Below are 5,237 nucleotides of genomic sequence, written 5' to 3'. Positions count from 1 at the left end.
GCAGACGGCAGGTACTGCAGCGCTACTAGTTTGAAGGAAACTGAATGTAAATGAATCATCACATCAGTAATGCTCTGATATGGTTGTGGAGGCTCATGGCCACATGTCGATCGATAACTCTGCTGCACAGGAAGGGTGGGGGACATGCGGAGTGCTAAGTGGTCCGATTTGGCCATTAGTCAGAATGCTTATTCATCTCTTTGTGCTGATCTGAGTGGGACATGTTGTCTGGCCTCTAGTGCTTTCAGTGGGGAAATTCAACACTTATAGATATTGATCTTCTTGTGCAGCATGAAACAATCTGTTGAGAGCACATACATCACTGGATGAATCTCACAAATCCTGTCAAGAACATAAGATTATATTTCTGCCCCAAAATTAATTGGGATGTAGAATAAGGTCATGTAATGATAGCAGTAATAAACAGCCAATATGCTAGTAATATGCATGCTAACAAGTAACTAAAGTAAATATTCCCTAATCTAAAGTTTTACAATGTCTGTGCATATGTGTGTGTATCTGTGTGTGTGTGTGTGTGTGTGTGTTGTATGTACTCTACTCTACAGTGCATAAGTTTGGTGTCAGTAAAATGTAATGTTTTTGAAGAAGTATCTTTTGCTCAACAAGACTGCATTTATCCAAAACACAACATATATAAAACACAGTATTGATATTGTGTGATACTCTAACAAATATAATTATCTTCTGTTTGAATACATCTAAAATGTTATTTATTTCTATAATGTAAAGCTGAATTGTCTGCATCATCATTACTCCAGTCTCAGATGATCCTTCAGAAATCATTCTAATATGAAGAAACGTTTCTTTTTATATATCAATCATGAAGCAGTTGAGACATATTATTAAGGAAATCTTTGATGAATAGAATGTTTATATATATATATATATATATATATATATATATATATATATATATATATATATATATATATATATATATATATATATATATATTTGACATAGATGGTGCTTTTGAATTTATGCATCCCTGCTGAAGAAAAACATTCATTCATATACAGTATAAACACCTAATTGACTTATTGTGTGCTCGATATGTCAGTTTATCCCTGCAGACTGCGCATCTTATTTTTGAAGAAACTGAGTTTTATAATTACAATTTTTAAATTACAAATGGTAAAGAATGGTATTTGCAACTTCGGTTAATTCTAAAACAAATAATCCATACTTAATCAGGGGCAGAAATAAATTAACATTCTATAGGCCACTGGTCTATAATTTGGTACTTTCCTATCCTTTTTTTCACAGTAAAGATATATTCTCAGTGATTCATCAGTTGTTTCTGTATTCTGTCTCAGGACACACATGGTCCCAGTGAGGGATGAGGAGGCAGAGTCTCAGAGGAAGGCCAAATCACGGCAGGCCAGACAGACTCGACGAGCTACACAGGTCTGATGTACATAGACACAGTCAACATCACAGATCACACAGGAAAGGATGAATATGATTCTGAGTCTATGCTCTGATTACACTGGATTACATATTCTCTCAAATAAGGATTAATGTGTAGTCAGCTAGTAATTGGCATTAATGCAAAGCTTAAAGGGATAGTTCACCAAAAATTACAATTCTGTCATTAATTACTCACCTTCATGTCACATAAGACCTTCATTCATCCTTGGAACACAAATTAAGTTTAATTATGTTATTAGTCGATTGTCAAGTATTCTCGTAGCTTTGTAAAACGCTGGTTGTCACATGGACTATTTTAATGATGCTCTAGTTTCTGTGTGTTGATCGTGGTAGGATCCTCGCTGTCTACGGAGAGTCAGAAAGCTCTCGGATACCATCAAAAATGTCTTAATTTGTGTTCAGATAATGAACGGTTTTACAGGTTTGGAACGACATGAGGGCGAGTAATTAATGACAGAATTCTCATTTTTGAGTGAACTAACCCTTTAAATATCTTGCATCACTAGTGCAACATTGTTAATATATCATTTAATTGAGCAATTATTTTTATTTAAAATCAAGAAAAAAGTCTTTTATTCATGCATTATTCTCAATAGGAAATGAAAAGTCAATCCTTTGAAGCCATTTTAGCAAGTCAGTAACTCTTATGGATCGCAAGATGGCGCCAGTTTGCTAGTTTAACCGCTGTTTTGACCGCGTATGCTGCGTTTTATCATTCAGAATTATGGTGTGTACACATCAGATAGAGTCTCTTCTCATTTTTAATCGTCTTATTTTTAGGGAGTTACCCTCTCAGAGTTGTTGGAGGCAAAGAGAAGCTTCAGCCCGTCGAAGCTGGAGCTGCACGCAGACGAGGAGGGGCAGTGTCTCCAGAGAAGAGTCCCCGAGGACACGACCGACCCCAGCCCGTCTCTGAGGGACGGACACCCGTGTGAACACCCGGATGAGGTGACAGCACAAACATATGACATATACTCGTGTGAAACAGTGACAGGTGTGAATAATCAGCTCTATCACATCTATTCAAAGGCCTAACATAATATGTAGTGACCCCAAACGTATATTTGCAGATGGCATAATATTACTGAAATAAAAAGGCGTTTATTTTTGTATTTAAAGAGAGTTCACGTTCACGACTGTTGCTTAACACATTTAAATACACTTACAAAGATTTGTGAAGTTTAACATTTTAAATTCAAATGGTTTAATAATATTTTGTCATTTGTAGTACACTTATTTTGATGCATTGACTAACATACTAAAGTTCATGCCATACTTGATTATAATTTCAACTAGTGTGTTTATTTCCATGATAATTACTCTTTATATGTATGCTTATAAAAGTATGCTTTTTCCTCATGTGTTACTTGGAGATTTTGATACAATATTACAGTATGTTCAGTGTCAGTTATTCACTATTAACTTCTATTAACTGTTTAAAAGCAGCATCGCACCTATAATCCGCCGTTGACTGAAAGCTGTGACACTAAAGTGTGACTTATAGATTTGTTTTTATTGTGGTAGTATGTTTTTGATTCATTTAGTGATTCATTCGTTCTCCAAAGCAAGGAAACTGGAAAAGAAGACCAAGAAGCAAACCTGAAAGGTCATCTTTTTGCCTCTCATCATCATCAGTTAAAGGAGCGTGTGGTTTCACCCCGAGTCTGAGGACTCACCTCTCCTGCATTGGTACTACTGCACCTCAAGATCTGACAAAGTGTGCAATGATTTACATAAGCTGCATCGTCATCATCATACTGATTTCTTGTCTATCGATGACAGAGTCTGAGTGGACAGATGAAAATGACAACATCCTTCACGGTTCCTGGGATGTGTGTGTGACACAGCAGCAGACTGAAGACCGCAATCTCAGCGCTGAGCTCACTCAGGTACCACTAGTGTGTTTCGTCATCGCCGTTTCAAACATACAGCATATTTGTATATTTTATACATTGCTTATGTGAGAAGCACAAGAATAGCAATGTCAACGACATTTACTGAAATTGTAAATTTGACCCCTTTCATTTAAAGCACTTGTTTTGTAGATCTTTACGAATCTTTCTTCTTTTTTACCAGTTTTGCTGTATGTGCTAATTGCAGGCTGAATTTTTACGGCCATAAACATTCAGTCATTAACTATTCAAGGTTGATTAAGACCTTCATTCATTTTCAGATCACAAATTAAGGTACTTTTGATTAATTCTGAGAGATCACAATCTCCATCTCCTAAGTATCTTAGTATTTCCTATGAAGGTCAATTAAAACCTTTACAATTTGGCCTTTCCTTTTCAAAAATAATTACACTTTCGCACCACTAGATGGCACTGCAGCATAGTTGTCTGTAGTCTATATAGGATGAGATTTTTGGGCCCAGGAGAAGAAGATCTGTTTTAAAGTGATCTATTATCCTTAAATTCTCACATTATTTGCCCATTATATATATCTCAGGATAAATGTTTCCCTCTGTTTATGTATAGAGATGGTAAGGCTCAGAGCTGAGTTTGGTGAAGCGATCTTGCTTTCCGCCCTTAATGAACCCCTGAAGAGTGTGCGAGGTATCCTCACATTCCATACCATGTAGGGCAAAACCAGCCGTCTACAGCCTCTCTTTTCTATTTCCCCAAGCCTTCAGCACTATGAGCTTCATACATCACATAAAGTGAGGGAAACTAATGAAAATAAAACAAAAAGATCAAGCCTGCACTGTGGCAACACAATAGATGGAGGAGAGAGAGAACAAGGACGAAACCTGTATGTGTGGCAGTGGAAAGGTACAGTGAATCCCTGGCTCTCGTCGGATTCGAAGCGCTGAATGACTCTGGGGAAGCCGGTGTGTAATAGGAGAAAGCTTCTGTGCAGCTGCGGCCTATATCGGTCACTGATAATTAACACTGATAGTCATCAGGACGGAGCCTGCTGCAGCATGCCACATGAATGTAAACTGAGTCATGTTACTGTTACTGATGAGGGACATGTATGTGTGCGTGTTTAGTGCATCTGTTTCGATGTGTTTTCTGGGCAGCAGTGCTTATTACCAGCTTGATGGAAGATGTATCACTGTAACACTATCAAAGTGTGTGCCAACATCAAGCTGTTTCAGTGCAGTTTTATTATTAAATATTAAATCATGCATTCAACATGCAAATCAACAAAAGAGAAGCTTAAGGGCTAATTGCTGTTTAACACACACACACACACACACACACAAAATAAAATAAATTAATTAATAAATAAATACTATGGTTTAATGTTTGAAAATAAAGAAATTAAGATATATTATATGATAAATATTAGTTTTGTAATTTCACAGTAATGCAAATCAAAAAAAATATTTTTATTACTTATTTATTCTTTAACACTTGATTTTTTTTTATTACATTTTACAGTGAAATACTACAATATTATTTTTTTGTTTTTATTTACAATTTTTATCTTTATTATTATTATTATTTTTAACATTAATAATAACACTGATGAAGACCATGACAATGAGATGATTATTATTACTAATATTGTATAGCCATATTGATATGTATAATACCAGTAATCATTTGAAAAATAATAATAAAATATTGATAAATAATAATAGTGATAAATAATAATAAAATATATATCACAAAGATTTGATCAAAGCAAAGTAAACCTGGACTCTGTAAAATTACATTTAAAATTTTACTTACTTTTTAATGACATAACTCACTTAGCATTTTTTTATCCTTTTTTTTTATTAAGCTATTTTAATTTAGATATTTTTATTTCAAACCATGCCTTCAAAAAATATGTTA

General features: G+C 34.9%; 1 long non-coding RNA gene across 1 annotated transcript; it reads left to right on the top strand.

Annotated features, from left to right (window-relative positions):
* Window positions 1–2,142: 2,142 nt before the first annotated feature.
* Window positions 2,143–3,335, top strand: LOC113041719 (uncharacterized). The gene is made up of 3 exons (XR_003275446.1): window positions 2,143–2,400; window positions 3,018–3,141; window positions 3,235–3,335. It is a non-coding gene; the product is annotated as an uncharacterized LOC113041719 (long non-coding RNA).
* The last annotated feature ends 1,902 nt before the right edge of the window (window positions 3,336–5,237 follow it).

This window comes from Carassius auratus, chromosome 23 (genome assembly GCF_003368295.1).
Source record: "Carassius auratus strain Wakin chromosome 23, ASM336829v1, whole genome shotgun sequence".
Taxonomy (NCBI): domain Eukaryota; kingdom Metazoa; phylum Chordata; class Actinopteri; order Cypriniformes; family Cyprinidae; genus Carassius; species Carassius auratus.
This window is presented reverse-complemented; position numbering and strand designations above follow the sequence as displayed.